The sequence below is a fragment of the Triticum urartu genome, unplaced genomic scaffold (genome assembly GCF_003073215.2).
Source record: "Triticum urartu cultivar G1812 unplaced genomic scaffold, Tu2.1 TuUngrouped_contig_10018, whole genome shotgun sequence".
Taxonomy (NCBI): domain Eukaryota; kingdom Viridiplantae; phylum Streptophyta; class Magnoliopsida; order Poales; family Poaceae; genus Triticum; species Triticum urartu.
This window is the reverse complement of record NW_024110844.1, coordinates 1-17,487: the sequence shown is the minus strand read 5'-3', so window position 1 is coordinate 17,487 and position 17,487 is coordinate 1. Positions and strand designations below refer to the sequence as shown.

Sequence of the window (17,487 nt, the reverse complement as noted above, 5' to 3'; positions counted from 1 at the left end):
TCGTTGGTCTTCTTCTTGGTGATGTTGGAGAGTCAAGACTTTGGAGACAACAAGTGCGGGACTTGAGTCTTCATCACAAAAGACTTGTTCTTCTTCATTGTTCACTTTGCGGTGCATGGCGACTTGCTCGAGGGCTTCCATTTCGCCTTCGCTGATGGAGTCATAAGTGCCATCGTCGTTGAAGACCATGGGTCGCTTGTTGGTGCATTCGTAGGACTTGTGGCCTCGGCCTCCGCAAGTGAAACACTTGCAGGAACTCGTCTTGATGGTCTCATCGGTTGGGGTTGATGATGATGAAGCTCTCGGCTTGAAGTTTCTCGTAGGAGGATGGCTTGTAGTTGACGAAGCTTTCTTGGAACTTGACTTATCGCCGGTACTTGGTGATTCTCTAGTTGAGGTAGGAGGTGCCAAAGTCGCGGGAGCTTGATAAGAGGAGCCATAGGTCTTGGACGAGTACTTGACATATTTGAAATCATCTTGCACTTTGCGTTCCGCTTTGGTGGCTTGGTGCACTAGCTCGATGAGATTTGAGTATGGTTGGAAGTCGGCGATCTTCTTGATGGGATGGTTGAGGCCATTCAAGAAGCGTGACATTGTTTGCTCATCATCTTCGTGACATTAGCTCTTATCATTGTAATATCCATCTCCTTGTAATATTCTTCAACTCTCTTGGTTCCTTGCTTGAGTTGTTGGAGTTTCTTGAAGAGGTCGCGGTTGTAGTAGGTAGGAACGAAGCGTGCTCTCATGACATCCTTCATTTGTGCACAAGTAGTGATGGGTGGATCACCTCTTGCCTCTCGGCGCTCAATGACTTGTTCCCACAAAATAGGGACATAGTCTTGGAACTCAAGGGATGCCATCGCGATCTTCTTCTCTTCTTCATAATTGTGCAAATGGAATATCTTGTCAACTTTCAATGCCCATGAAAGGTACTCTGTGGGATCGTTGCTTCCGTTGAACTTGGGCATGGTGAACTTGAGCTTGCCATAGCGTTGCTCTTTATTGTATTGGGGTCGGGGATGATGACGCCCATGTTGTAGATGATTGTTCAACTCGTGGTGCTGATAGAGGCAAAGGTGTCCCTATGTTTTGATGAGATGGTGGCTATCATTTCTGTGGGAGTCAACCTTGATGATCCGACTACGAACATGCGAGACGTCGCGCCTTAGCAATCGCTAAACCAATTTCCGAGGGGTTATTGACCATGCCGGAGCATGATCAACCTGACCACGAGGGTCTATTTCCTGCGAACAAACGAAGAACAAGCAAGAAACTGAGATTGCAATCTGGATATTGCGAATATAAGATGAAAGCTTTATTGATAAAGGTGGGGTTCTGTGACGTCTTGGTCTGGACGTTGGACACAAGCGAAGTACGCGAAGTTGCAGCTATGGCGAACTTTTAATCTAAACAAAACCCAAAGTCTAAACGACGCCCTAAGGGCTGTATATATGGAGGAAGAGGGGGGATTTCGTGGCCCTTGGAGGAGGGGTCCCAAACCAACCCTAACTCTTGTTTCCCCACACATACGGACTCTAAAAACAGCCTATACTTCGTCCAAGATGGTGGCTATCGGCCCAATAATAAGGTGACGCAGCACCTAAAATAGTCTTTGGATGAAATTTATGAAGTGGCATCTTGTATATTTCGTCCAAGGCTTCATGCACTCATTATGGTGGCTTCAAAGTCCTGAAATCATCACTTGTAACTCCATTCTGGATCCCCTTGCGCATGCCATCATCTCCATGCTTGAACTTGTTCCAAGGTTCATCTTTCTTGTCCAAGCTAGGCCCTTCATTTGTAAGCAAAACAAATGTATCCAATTTAGGTAGCATCATATTCTTATGAACATTAGAATCGTTACCAAGAAACGAAAATACCTGATAATTCAATTGGCTTGCGTGAGCTCTAGTAATTGGTCCAGTATATGTAACAGTAGGGGCTGTGGGTGTAACAATGGTATTGATGTCCTCATCAAATTGTGCTATTTCCTTGTCCACATTGGAGTGATCATTGATCCACTTTCAACTTCGGTCGAGGTACATTCGGTATTCGTTCTTCTCTTCCCAAATAAGGCTTCAAATCTGCAATGTTAAAAGTGGGACTAACCCCAAAATCTGCAGGCAGCTCATGTTTATATGCATTATCATTTATTTTCTCTAACACCTTAAAAGGACCATCAGCACGTGGCATTAGCTTTGATTTGCGCAAATTAGGAAATCTATCCTTACGCAAATGTAACCAAACAAGATCTCCAGGTGCAAACACAACATGTTTTCTACCCTTATCTCCAGCAAGTTTATATTTAGCATTCATACGCTCAATGTTTTCCTTAGTTAACTCATGCATTTTAAAAATCAAATCAGCATGTTCTTTAGCATCAAAATTAACCTTCTCCGAAGATGGAAGAGGCAACAAATCAATAGGTGCACGAGGTAGGAAACCATACACAATTTCAAAAGGGCACATCTTAGTAGTAGAATGCAATGAACGATTATAAGCAAATTCAATATGAGGCAAGCATTCTTCCCACATTTTCTTGTTATTCTTCAAAACAGCCCTAAGCATAGTAGACAATGTTCTATTGACTACTTCAGTTTGTCCATCAGTTTGGGGGTGACAAGTAGTACTAAAAAGCAGCTTAGTCCCCAACTTAGCCCATAAACATCTCCAAAAGTGGCTAAGAAATTTAGTATCACGATCTGAAACAATAGTATTTGGCACACCATGTAAGCGAATAATTTCACGAAAGAACAAATCAGCAACATTAACAGCATCATCGCTTTTATGACATGGTATAAAGTGTGCCATTTTCGAGAACCTATCCACGACAACAAATATGCTATCCCTCCCCTTCTTTGTTCGAGGTAAACCTAAAACAAAGTCCATAGATATATCCTCCCAAGGAACACTAGGTACAGGCAAAGGCATATATAAACCATGAGGATTGAGTCGTGACTTAGCTCTTTGACATGTAGTGCAGCGAGCAACAAAACGCTCAACATCCCGTCTCATCTTTGGCCAAAAGAAATGTGTAGCAAGTATATCCTCCGTCTTCTTGACGCCAAAGTGTCCCATTAATCCTCCTCCATGCGCCTCCTGCAACAACAAAAGACGAACGGAGCTAGCTGGAATGCATAGCTTGTTAGCACGAAACACAAATCCATCGTTAAGAACGAACTTGTTCCAAGTTCTCCCTTACAATTCTGCAATACATCTTTAAATTCAGCATCATTAACATATTGATCCTTGATGGTCTCCAAACCAAATATTTTAAAGTCAAGTTGTGAAAGCATAGTATAACGACGAGACAAGGCATCAGCAATAACATTTTCTTTACCCTTCTTGTGTTTAATCACATAAGGGAAAGTCTCAATGAATTCAACCCATTTAGCATGTCTACGGTTCAGTTTTGCTTGACTTTTAATGTGTTTCAAAGATTCATGATCAGAATGTATAACAAATTCCTTGGGCCATAAATAATGTTGCCATGTTTCTAAGGTCCGAACAAGAGCATATAATTCTTTATCATAAGTAGAATAGTTCAGACTAGGCCCACTCAATTTTTCAGAAAAGTATGCAACAGGGGCCAACTCTCAATAGCTTCAATCTTGCCTTTATCAACTTGAATTCCCTGTGGAGTAACAACATAGCCAAGAAAAGATACTCGGTCGGTGCAAAAGGTGCACTTTCCGAGGTTACCAAACAAACGTGCATCGTAGAGAGCAATAAAAACAGCACGTAAATGTTCCAAATGTTCCTCCAAAGATTTGCTATAGATCAATATGTCATCAAAGTAAACTACCACAAATCGTCTAATGAAAGCACGTAAAACTTCGTTCATTAACCTCATGAAAGTACTAGGTGCATTAGTTAACCCAAAAGGCATGACTAACCACTCATATAATCCAAACTTAGTTATTAAATGCTATTTTCCATTCATCTGCCAATTTCATACGAATTTGATGGTATCCACTACGCAAATCAACTTTGGAGAATATTGTAGAGCCACTCAATTCATCAAGCATATCATCTAGCCTAGGAATAGGATGACGATAACGAATAGTAATATTATTAATGCCTCTACAATCAATGCACATACGCGACGTACCATCCTTTTTCGGCACTAAAATGATAGGAACAGCACAAGGACTAAGGGATTCGCGTATATAACCTTTGTCGAGCAGTTCTTGTACTTGACGCATAATCTCCTTCGTCTCCTCTGGATTGGTACAGTATGGTGCATGGCTTGGTAATGATGCACCGGGGATTAAGTCAATTTGATGTTAAATCCCTCGAATAGGTGGTAATCCCGATGGCACGTCTTGTGGAAAGACGTCAGCGAACTCCTGCAAAATGTTAGTGACAGCAGGAGGCAAAGAGGAAGGCACGTCCTCGAATGAAAATAGTGCCTCTTTGCACACAAAAGCATAGCAAACAGATTTGCTAAAATCTAGTTCATCAATATCAGATTTGGTGGTAAGTGAACATGCAATTTTCTATTTAATTTCAGAAGCAACACTAGATGGTTTATTATTAGGTTTCATTTGTTGTTCAAATTCTTTTGCCACAATCTGATTTTCACTCTTATTTTTCTCCTGTTTTGCTTTATTAGCTCTATTTATATCATCTTTCAAAATGGATTAAGGAGTCATAGGAAGCAAAGTAATATTTTTATCCTTATGAACAAGAGTATACTGATTGTTTCTACCATGGTGTACAGAATTTTTATCAAATTGGCATGGTCTACCAAGTAATAAGGAACATGCTTGCATAGGTACCACATCACAATCAACATAATCAGCATATGTAGAGATACTAAAATGCACATGAGCAGTACGTGTCACCTTAACCTTGCCGCTTTTGTTGAACCATTGGATGTAGTAAGGATATGGATGTGGTCTTGTGGTGAGAGATAGCTTCTCCACCATCTCCATGCTAGCCAAGTTATTGCAGCTCCCTCCATCTATGATGACGCGAATAGAACGTTCCTTCACAACTCCCTTTGTATGGAACAAATTATGCCTCTGATTTTGCTCAGCTTGTGTAACCTGCACACTCAAAACACGTTGAGCAACTAAACATTCATACCTGTCAGCATCTTCCGCAGCCATGTATTTGCGTCTCATGATCAAAATCCTCTCCACCGTGTTCTTCATGTGTAATAAGAGCCAAAGTCACCTCATCATAGTCACTAGTGGACTCATACCCACCATCCTCAGTAGCAATCATCACGCGCTGAGATTGGCATTCTTTCGCAAAATGTCCTCTTCCCTTACAACGACGACAAATAATATCACTTGTGTGCCCTGTTGATGCCATGGAGGAAGAAGAGCTCTGCGCAGGTCCGGCAGGTGTGCTCATGGCAGATAGTGGTGGTTGTGCCTGCTTTCTTGTATCACGGCTGGAGGTGGCACCTGATGGAGGTGCTGGTGGAGTGGAAGTAGAGGATGCACGTGGTGTCCATGATGAAGATCGACCTGCAGAAAAGTTAGTTCGCGCCAATGCCTGTCGATCCTGCACTTCACATTCAGCTTTACAAGCAAGATGGAATAAACGAGTGATATTAGTATATTCCTTATACTCTAGAATGGTCTGAATCTCTCTATTTAATCCACCCATAAAATGTGCAAGCATAGATTCATTCTCCTCAACAATACCACATCTAATCATGCCAGTTTGTAATTCCTGATAATATTCTTCTACATAATTTTTTTCCTTGTCTTAAGCGCTGCAATTTTTGAAGTAATTCACGTTGATAATATGGTGGAACCCAACGAGTACGCATAGCAGTTTTCAAAGCAGCCCAAGTAGCTGGAATAGGATATAATCTACAATGTTCAGACCACCAAACACATGCAAAGCTAGTGAAAGCACAAACAGCAGTAGGAACACGTCTCTCTTCAGGATATTGTAAACATGTAAATCGTTGTTCAGTTTCTAACTCCCATGTAAGGTATATATCAAGAACATATCTACCCTCAAATGGTGAAATATTCAATTTTAGTTTAGGAAGATGGTCATGTACCTTAGGTGGTGGTGCAGCCCTACCGTTGCGATGATATGCATGAGGACGACCTGGTGGTGCTGGTGCTGGTGGTTGCACATAGTTCTGATTTTGGTCAACCTCATCCTCGTAATGGTCCTCCACCTCTACAGTAGTAGCAGGAGCGGCAGAAGCATCAACAGCGGCACCAAAATTTTGCCCAGGGTCAATGGGAACGCGTTGTGCTCATCCTACTTGATTTGGAAAGCGACGTTGTTGTTGTCGTTGTAGAGGTGCGTTAGGGGAAGCCGGTGGTGGTGGTGGAAGACGCGCGAGAAATTCATTAAACTTGTTATCGCGCTTTGTTTCGAACGTCTTCTCCATGCCATCTATCTTCTCCATGGCCTCTTCAAATCCGTTTAGCACATCTTGCACCTGTCCACTCATCATTTGCTGAAATTTATCATGCAACTCCTTATTCGTCATGTTCTCCCAGTCAGTCTCATCGGCTTGTGATCCTGCCATGGTTAGCAGCAATAGAAACACACAAGAATATGATCCTACAGACTACTTACAAGAGGTGGTGTTGGATGTCACAAATCCGTCAAGCAAATCTCAAATTCTTACCAGTTCTTACCCAGCAGCAGGCGGTGACTGGCAACCGTCATAGTCAAAACTCTCAAAGCTTGGATAGAGCGATTACCAGGGAGAGTCAAACGCACAACATAGATGTATGTGGAGCTGGGAAGGCTTATAATATGGTAGAAAAAAGGGTCAACAATAATCAATTCAGAGATGCAAAGTTGAATAAACGCTCAATGACGGTACTGTGCTGGTCCTAGGCTAGACCGTACTAGAGACGCGAGCCTAGAACACGAACAAAATCACAGCGCCACACGTAAACAAGGGAGGAGCACTCTCTGAATTTATTTTAATTTTTTTTCACTTTTTTTTCCTCTTTTTTTGCTCCGCAACAATTTTTTTTCGAAAAAGTCTACAAATGGTCTAAGAACTGCCTAGCCAGAATTTTCTGGACTTAGTTTTTTTGAGTTTGGAACTATTTTTCCTCTGCGGGTAGCACGAAAGTTCAGGAGTCCTACTCTGTCACGACTCGGAGTATCGTGTGATATGGAAATCCAAAACAGAGTAACAAAATATTGGACTCGGACTGGTGACAGAGACGAATCTGGTGGAACTCAGACTGATGGCGGCGATGAATCTGGTGGAACTCGGACTGGTGGCGTATATATGTTGCAGGTGCACTCGGATTGGCGTGATGGCGGTGGATATGTGGTATATGGCAGCGGCGATGATGGTGGTGGTATATGGCAGCGGTGATGATGATGATGCGGTGGCGGCGTGACTACTTGTGAACAGAACTCGAAACTCTAAAGGACTAGACACTAAGACCAGCAACTAGACACGATGATGCAACCACAAACTCAATAATGCAAAACCCTAAAAAGATTATGCAAAGGATCAGGTTGGTTAGAATATGATGAACTAACCCTAATTTTTTTGGCTTTTTCATGGACTGTAGGTATGAAGAACAGACTCGATCTAAACTACGAAAAACTGTAAAATCTCACCGAGCAACCTGAAAATCTGATACCACTTGATAGAGGCAAAGGTGTCCCAATGTGTCGATGAGATAGTGGCTATCGTTTCTGTGGGAGTCGACCTTGACGAGCCGACTACGAACGTGCGAGACATCGCGCCTTAGCAATCGCTAAACCAACTTCCGAGGGGTTATTGACCACGCTGGAGCACGATCAACCTGACCACGAGGGTCTGTTTCCTGCGAGCAAACGAAGAACAAGCAAGAAACTGAGATTGCAATCTGGATATTGTGAATATAAGATGAAAGCTTTATTGATCAAGGTGGGGTTCTGTGACGTCTTGGTCTGGTCGTTGGACACAAACGAAGTACGCGAAGTTGCAGCTATGGCGAACTTTTAATCTAAACAAAACCCAAAGTCTAAACGACGCCCTAAGGGCTGTATATATGGAGGAAGAGGGGGGAATTTCGTGGCCCTTGGAGGAGGGGTCCCAAACCAACCCTAACTCTTGTTTCCCCACACATACGGACTCTAAAAACAGCCTATACTTAAGTATTTCGAAAGTTCATGGGCCTGTCCCAATAATAAGGTGACGCAGCACCTAAAATAGTCTTTGGACGAAATTTATGAAGTGGCATCTTGTATATTTCGTCCAAGGCTTCATGGACTCCTTATGGTGGCTTCAAAGTCCTGAAATCATCACTTGTAACTCCGTTTTGGATCCCCTTGCGCATGCCATCATCTCCACGCTTGAACTTGTTCCAAGGTTCATCTTTCTTGTCCAAGCTAGGCCCTTCATTTGTAAGCAAAACAAATGTATCCAATTTAGGCAGCATCATATTCTCATGAACATTAGAATCGTTACCAAGAAACGAAAGTACCTGATAATTCAATTGGCGTGCGCAAGCTCTAGTAATTGGTCCAGTATGTATAGCAGTAGGGGCTGTGGGTGTAACAATGGTATTTGATGTCCTCATCAGGTGCTCTTGACGTGGAGGGTTTTCAACCTCATGTTGCTCTTGTCATGGAGGATTTCCATTGTCTTCATGCTCTCGATGAACTTGATGGTGTTGGCGAGCTTGTGGGGGAGCTTCGCGAGATCGAGGAGGAACTTGACGATGCACGCAAGCTTGAAATCTTTGTTCTTGAATTTCTTCGTGAAGTGCTTCCTCTTGTTCACGGGCTTGACGTCCTCGGTCGGCAACCGCTCGACTCGAATCGCGTAGAGCTTGTTGTGCCGCAAGTGCTTGCTCGTCACGGAGATGTTGTTCTTGATATTGTGTCTCGTCATCTTGTGCATGTTGGTGTAGACGCGCGCGTTCTTCCTCTTCATGTTGGCGTTGTCATTGCCGTTCTCGTGCTAGTGCAAAGGCCTCTTGAGTTTGACGTTGTCGGCGCTCTTGAGAGTCGGTGTCTCGTAGGGGATTGAGGCTTGCTTGACAGTCGGTGCGCGCGGCTCGACGAAGAGTGTTTGATGTTCGAGGGAACTCAATGATGTGTCGAAGTAGTCCCTTGTACGTTGCTCGGATTGTCGTAGGTCGGTGGCAAAATTGTCTATGCGGTCGCCCAAAGCAAGTTGTTCTTCATGCAAAGCTCTATGTGCGCCAAAGAGTTGCGACTTGGTGACGAAGTTTGTAATGTCGCTATCTTGCTCTAGGAAGAGTGGATTGGTATAAGAAATCGTCCTATCCATCATGAGAAAGTGGTGGTGAGTAGGAAAAATGAGAGAACAAAACCAAAGTTACCTTTTCCGAAGATTGTGGATGTAACAAGTACGATCTCACGATGCTATAATAGGGGAATTGGTACCGGGAATTGTTTCTCACACCTACAAGTAAAAGGCTTATGGAGGAGCTCGGTTAGGATGGTGGCAAAAATTTCAAGCAAATGTTAGTCAAGATATCGATAAGGTTGAGAAGATTCACAAAAATGCAAGTAAAAACAAGTAGATCAAACCCAATGATATCACTAGGAACACACACACGGAAGATAGATGGGATCCACACAACCAAGGGGTGAGCTCAAAATGTGCAACCACGGAAAATGCTCTTGTTGTGCAAATACTAGAGAGACGCTAGCTCGATTGCTCAAATGGGCTAGATACGCATGTGCACCAACCTATAAGAGAAACGTGCCGTCTTCAATCCCAACTATGCTACGTATGAGGTGTCGAAGATAATATGAAAAATGGCTCGATGCTATTGTTTACGAGCTCTTTGTTGCTCCTCTTTTGCTTAAAAGCTTTTCTTGTTTTTTTGAAGCGAGAGCCAAGTATGATATGAGACAAGTATGTAAGATATGCACGGGAGAGACTTATGGCACTAAGATGGTAACAAGATGACTATGGTGCATAATAGCATGGCCCGACAATTCTCACGTTGCTAGTCTCGATAGGTAAGCTACGCGAAATGGCTCGAGTTATCAATGCAAAAGCATGGGTGAGATGTCGTCGCGGTTACCATCCGATCGTACGGTAAGAATGAAGTCGTTGAAGCCGGTGTGGTGTCCGAGTTGATGATCGAGTGGCGGTGAGGATGATGTCCAAATGTGCCTAAGTAGCCGAAACACCTTAGGACACAAGAGAAACCGCGGTCCGAAACTCAAACAACCACGAGAAATAGTGCGGAAGAACACGAGTGTTGGTGTGGAAGCAAAATGGTGCAAACAAAAGATGGCCGAAAGTTCCTGGATGGTTCGTGCGCACGGGGTAAGTGAGGCCCGTGTGCACGGGGTCTCGAGGGCCCGTGTGCATGGGGTGTGCTGGGAGCGGATGACAAGCTCCAGATCCGTGGGGATTTTCCAAGATAAGGACAATTTCGAGGATTTGGAAGGTGGGGAAGCAGGAAGATGGGTAGATCCACTTGCCAAACTCCAAATTCGTGGATCAAAACAACCAAATCTCACAAGATCCAAAACATAGCAAGAAAAAAAATTGGGCTATTTTTGTGGGGATTTTTGAATTTGGATGAAAAAAACAAAATCAAGCTAGCAATGGGGGGATGGGAGTCCAAGATGTGAATCAACCTTGCTCATGATACCAAAATGATATAGGATGAAATCCTAGAGGGGGATCTTTTCACACTTGGAGGGGGGAAAGGGCAAACTCTCAAGAACACAAAGAGGAAATCACTCAAACAATTCCCCAATTACACATCCACTAGAATAGCAATACAAGATCCACAAGTCACAAACACAATCAAAGGAAAGATACAATGGGAAAGTTCTTCCCACTCCTAGGAGAGGAGGTCTTGAAGATAGTCTTCTCCTAGAGGAGGTCTTGAAATCCACTAGGATTCTTCCCAAAAGGGGCCTTGATTCCACAAGTGGGAAGGTAGAAGGAGCAAAGATCAGAAATATCTCATCTCATACTTTGCTAACCCTAAACATAGCCCTAGGTACGGTTTATATAGTCTTGGGGTCGAAAGAGATGAAGAGGTGCTCGGTTTGGGGATCTCAGCCGTCCATCCTGGGAGGCCCGTGCAGACGGGGTAAGTTGGGCCCGTGCGTACGGGGGTCCGTGGGCACGGTACAGGACCGTGCACACGGGGTGCTCCAACGTCAACTCCCTGGATAGTCCGTGGGCACGGGGTCTCGGGGGCCCGTGCGCACGGGGTCACCTGGGACTTCCAGTTTTGCTGGTGTTGCACTCCGTCTTGGTTCGCGTGGCCTTGGGGTGGTTCCTCTTCTCCTTGGGGGTGCTCCTGAGCCTCTTGGTGGTGTTCCTCTTCGTACCTAATGAGACATAGCGTATCTTGGTGAGGTAGCAACAATGTTCCATTTGTATCCATATGCAAGCTAAGTAGGAAGGAGTTCACCTCGGTTTCCAAAGCACATGCTCTAGCTCTTGTCATAGGTCCACGTGGGGCTTGATGTGTCGGTGTAGAGTCCATGGGGATGGTGGAAGGATGCTCTGCATCACCGTGGGCACGATACACGACCGCCAGCCTGGGAGGCCCGTGGGCACGGGGTCGCCTGGGAGCTGCTGCCTTCTTCTTGGCGATTCCTTCTCCGCTTCCAGGTTTCCCTCTTGAATGGTGTAGATGTTCTCTTCTTCTTCGACTCCTCCTCGATGAATGTGTAGCTCCGCTCACACCTATTTATGAACACGAGAGAGGCGTCAAGTAGTATACCATCCTCAAAAGGTACAAGGGGACACGTGTAAAGGAGATGATTCACCTTTGTATGCATGAAGTTGCTGTGGCACGTGTCGCTTTCCAAATGGACTCTTGACATGGTGATGTCCATAGGATGCTCCGCATCAAGAATCCAGCAGGGCCAAGGAAACTCCTCACTTGTGTGACCGTTTGGGGCTGCGGCCAACCCTCAATAGCTTCAATCTTGGCTTTATCAACTTCAATTCCCTGCGGAGTAACAACATAGCCAAGAAAAGATACTCGGTTGGTGCAAAAGGTGCACTTTCCAAGGTTACCAAACAAACGTGCATCACGTAGAGCAATAAAATCAACACGCAAATGTTCCAAATGTTCCTCCAAATATTTGCTATAAATCAATATGTCATCAAAGTAAACTACCACAAATCGTTCAATGAAAGCACGTAAAACTTCATTCCTTAATCTCATGAAAGTACTAGGTGCATTAGTTAACCCAAAAGGCATGACTAACCACTCATATAATCCAAACTTAGTTTTAAATTCTGTTTTCCATTCATCTCCCAATTTCATACGAATTTGATGGTATCCACTACGCAAATCAACTTTGGAGAATATTGTAGAGCCACTCAATTCATCAAGCATATCATCTAGCCTAGGAATAGGATGACGATAACGAATAGTAATATTATTAATGCCTCTACAATCAACGCACATATGCGACGTACCATCCTTTTTCGGCACTAAAATGATAGGAACAGCACAAGGCCTAAGGGATTCACGTATATAACCTTTGTCAAGCAGTTCTTATACTTGACGCATAATCTCCTTCGTCTCCTCTGAATTGGTACGGTATGGTGCACGGTTGGATAATGATGCACCGGGAAATAAGTCAATTTGATGCTCAATCCCTCGAATAGGTGGTAATCCCTATGGCACGTCTTGTGCAAAGACGTCAGCGAACTCCTGCAAATTTTAGTGACAACAGGAGGCAAAGAGGAAGGCACATCCTCGAATGAAAATAATGCCTCTTTGCACACAAAAGCATAGCAAACAGATTTGCTAAAATCTAGATCATCAATATCAGATTTGGTGGCAAGTAAACATGCACTTTTCAATTTAATTTCAGAAACAACATTAGATGGTTTATTATTAGGCTTCATTTGTTTCTGAAATTCTTTTGCCACAATCTGATTTTCACTCTTATTTTTCTCCTATTTTGCTTTATTAGCTCTATTAATATCATCTTTCAAAATGGAATCAGGAGTCATAGGAAGCAAAGTAATATTTTTATCCTTATGAACAAGAGTATACTGATTGTTTCTACCATGGTGTACAAATCTTTTATCAAATTGCCATGGTCTACCAAGTAATAAGGAACATGCTTGCAGAGGTATCACATCACAATCAACATAATCATCATATGTAGAGATACTAAAATGCACACGAACAGTACATGTTACCTTAACCTTGCCGCTATTGTTGAACCATTGGATGTAGTAAGGATGTGAATGTGGTCTTGTGGTGAGAGATAGCTTCTCCACCATCTCCATGCTAGCCAAGTTATTGCAGCTCCCTCCATCTATGATGACGCGAACAAAACGTTCCTTCACAACTCCCTTTGTATGGAACGAATTATGCCTCTGATTTTGCTCAGCTTGTGTAACCTGCACACTCAAAACACGTTGAGCAACTAAATATTCATACCTGTCAGCATCTTCAGCAGCCATGTATTGTGTCTCATGATCAGAATCCTCTCCACCGTGTTCTTCATGTGTAATAAGAGCCAAAGTCTCCTCATCATAGTCACTAGCGGACTCATACCCACCATCCTCAGTAGAAATCATCACACGCTGAGATTGGCATTCTCTCACAAAATGTCCTCGTCCCTTACAATGACGTCAAAGAACATTGCCATGCCTCCCAAAAGTTTAGAAGTTATTAGGAATGTAGTGCAATTACTAATTAGCCATGCCGTGTTCTAGCATATAAGGAAAATGTTTTTGTTTAATATGTAGTACTGGAACAAGTAGTCTTTGGAAGCATATACATCAAATAAAAATAGTTGAAGGCCCAATGATAATTTCATACCTGTGGCAGAGGCATCGCCTCAACAAACAGTACTACCAATGAACATTGCAATATTTGTTCATAGTAAATAATCCTTGTACGTCAGAAACCAGAAACTTTGTGTCAGTGTTTTTCATGAAAAGAGGACGCCAATGCGTCCTATTCCTAGCACAACAGCAAATCAAAGGGAAGCATGCTTTACATGGCAGACGTTCTAGGTAAGAGAAGAAAATCTATATGATATTATCTAACTGTATGAATACATTAGAAAATATCATTTCCAATTCAGAATTTACCATCCAGAAATCACAACCCTCCATTACTACTGCCAGCATCATGCCATTAACTGGTTCTGCAAGTCCAGTTGATCATAATCCTTCGTGGCAAAAAGGAGGGCCGAACGTTTATGTTCTGGTAGTAGATATCACTACCATGACCACTGCCTCAACGACTAACTTCCAGGTTCGGTATTGCAGGTCCTCATATATGCCATCAAGATGATCAGAAGACATATAACCCTGCAAACAAAAGCAATTTTGTATTGTTGCATAGCACCTTTCTGGGATAAAGAGAACTATAATCAATTAAGTCGTCGCTTAGACAATATAACTTTCATCACGCAAGGGTGACATACAGCAGAAAAAAATCAGTTGGCTCATTTCAACAAGCATTTATCATAACCAAACCAGCAACATAGGGTCACCAAATTTGAGATTCTTTTTTCAACCACATAAAACAAACATCAATAACTGAATTCCACTTAAGTATTGCACATTGCATGAAAAAAAGAAAAAGGAAACGGGTATTACACATTATAAACTCACCTTCTTTGTATCTGTTGGCGGGTTGCTTGACCAAATTTAGTAATATGCATGCCAACCTGTTAAAAACGTTGAGCACCAATAAAGCACAGCAAACAATAGGTAGAAGATAAATCAATATACTTCATCCATATGCACTAAACGCATTGTAAAAAGGTACAAGAACTGAAATGGAATAAAAAAATCAGAAATAAGATTTGCATAATGGAGTGAGATATGATTACGTTAGTGATGTTTAAGAGAGTGACCAGAGCTTGTAGAGTTAGTCATTGAGTTTTGCTTCTTTACCACAGCAACTCCGTCACGCGCGAGGTTCTTGCTCTGGTACTGCTGCCCACGCACTCTGTAACTTAGCCTTCGACAATCTACATCGTCCTTGAAGTCCCGGTGCTCTTACTTCTGATCCAACAAAACTGAAGGATCCCTGACCCGACAAATCTGAAGGATCCCTGACCCGACAAATCTGAAGGATTAAAATATAATAAAGAGTCCAGTTGTGAATAGCAGTAAGGGCTCCATTGCACACAACGCTGGGCATTACTGATTTAGCAATCGATGACAGAAGGAGAATACTCTTCGGAGCTCTATACCCTGTCCTTGACATGTCATTTCTGAAATCTTAAGAGGAAGTGGTACGTTCTACTATACTAATGTGGTATCATTTGATTCCCCCCCGCCCCCACAATCTCCCAAAAGTAGATGAAAAATGAGAGGTTCAGTTCATCTCCGAATAAGGAAGGACGGAATGGAACTATAGTATGCAACTGTAGATGCAAACTCCCATATACTAACCATTCCACCATGTAGAACTCTGAACTCAGAATGCAGAAACCAAGACATGTTGAACTGAAATTGCTGAAGGTGACAGTTGGCAAACCACAAGATTACGCACCATGTTCAAAAGCAAACACATGCATCTATGAGCTATCTTCTGGTGGCAGCGTCAGTGCATGATCTAAGTAGCAGTAAATTTCATCAGATAAGCCCACAAAGAAAAAATCACCAGATCATTCAGCAACAGAGTGAGAAACACATACAGAAGAAAGAAGATATCCATAAGCAGAGAAGCATGAGCCAATCTCTACAAAAATCACAAGAAAAAAAATGTGCACACACACGCACATATCAGCCAGTTCTAGCATGCATCGATCCATCAAAGCATCAGGCCATCAGCCACCCATTAGAGAAGTGAAAAATGAAAGGATTCAAACTTACGCATCAATCCATCTAAGCATCAAGCCAAAGGCAGCAGGAGCGAAGTGCTTTGATGAATCCGCTTGGCACAGCTCCGATCCCCTCGCGCATCTCGGCGGCGACGCAACCCCGGCCCCCTCTCTCACCTCTAATGCGGCGCCAACCAGACCCCTTTCTCTACCTTGTCCCTCCTCACGTCGCCCATGATCGACATCCATATGGGGCACCATCCGAGCTAGCGGCATTGTCCAATCCACTTTCCTGCCCATAGCAAAATCTCAGTGTGGCCATATCTCTTATAAGTTAAGAAATATTACAAAACAACACAATTGTACAAGCAGTAGTAGTAGCAAGCAACATGCAACCCTGAAAAAATATTGTACTGTACACTACAAAAAATCTATTCATAAGGAGGGTAACTAAAAAAATCATACTATGCACTACAAAAATATCTATTCTCAAGAATTAGGCCAGTTGCGTTAATTAGCAAATGAGGAGAATAATCCATTCATACATCAGAAGCAATGCAATAGAAATTGGAGCAGCACCACCAAACATTCATAGGAGGTGATTACCTTGTGAAGAACTGCTAGTGCTCCCAGTTTTTCAGTTAAAAGAGCAGGGTCCTAATAAAAAAAGAATTGGTTTAGAAGTTCATAGGCTGTTTGTTGTTCAGGCTACATAAAACAACTCCCCAGTGGAAGATACAGCATTGTTTAATATTCAGTGAACTACTAAATGGAAGAATTAAGATAATTTTGTAGCCTCAGCAAGTACCAATTATTTGGCTTACCTAATCTCACAGATTCCTTATTATTTTGATATACCAAGACAAAGTAGGTACTCTGCTCTCAGCTTTATGTTGGACTCAACAAAATACAGTGCAACTATCATGATTTTTGAAGTTGAGATTCATAAAATGAAGATTGGGGTAAAGCATGGCTCTACTTATCTGATGAAGAACAAAATTAAAATTAATTCCACGCTGGTTACTGAATCTGATGAGATATAATACCGCACCCAACCTGAAAGTCTGATCTCTCGCCCATAAATTGTATTCCAGAGTAGCCACATCAGAAACAAATAATATGACACAGAAATTATTGTGTTCCTTCGTCTTCTCCTTCTTCATCCATAGAATGGATCACAGGAACAACTATTGACCATCTTATTTGAGCAGGTAGCTAAATCTATCGAATATAAGCATGGAAAAACTGGATCAAAAAATGAAGCACAAAAGAAATTAAGAGAAAAGGGGAGGATGATAGAGAGAGAGAGAGGAATACGTACCCCCCAATGGAGATACTCAGCAGTCAATCATTAGCGATGGCGAGCACTTTGCCGCTGACTGTATGGCCTTCTGTAATTGTGCTAACAGCATGCCTCGAGTCATTAGCCTATTGAGGACAACAACACCAAGGAGATGTGGCCGTGGCGGATCTGGCCGCTGCCCCGCTGACTTGCTCGACTCGATCTGGGGCGTTCCCGCTTGAAGAACAGAAGGTGAGTGGAGGGTAGCACCGATGGGGAAGAGAGCGGCGCGGGCGGGGAAGACGGCGGCTCGGGGTGGGAGGGAAGAGGGCGGCGACAGCGGGGAAGACGGCGGCTCTGGGTGGAGCGGCGGTGGCGAAGGGATGAAGGGCGGCGGCGAAGGGAGACCTCGCTCTAGGGCAGGAGTCGTCGATTGTACGTGCGGGCGATAGGTTTAGGTTTTTTTGTGGCTGGGGTGGTTTTGTTGGGTTTTTTTT

General features: G+C 43.1%; 1 long non-coding RNA gene across 9 annotated transcripts; it reads right to left on the bottom strand.

Moving 5' to 3' along the window:
- Window positions 1–13,383: 13,383 nt before the first annotated feature.
- On the bottom strand, window positions 13,384–17,458 carry LOC125526418. Of its 9 annotated transcripts, none has more exons than XR_007291662.1 (9): window positions 17,030–17,458; window positions 16,765–16,929; window positions 16,315–16,365; window positions 15,583–16,000; window positions 15,438–15,500; window positions 14,770–15,008; window positions 14,549–14,604; window positions 13,746–14,242; window positions 13,384–13,635 (listed from the first exon to the last, which is right to left on the bottom strand). It is a non-coding gene; the product is annotated as an uncharacterized LOC125526418 (long non-coding RNA). The 9 variants fall into 9 exon arrangements; XR_007291663.1 differs by having other exon boundaries at window positions 13,384–13,883; window positions 14,021–14,242; XR_007291664.1 differs by having other exon boundaries at window positions 13,384–13,818; window positions 14,021–14,242.
- Between the last annotated feature and the right edge of the window lie 29 nt (window positions 17,459–17,487).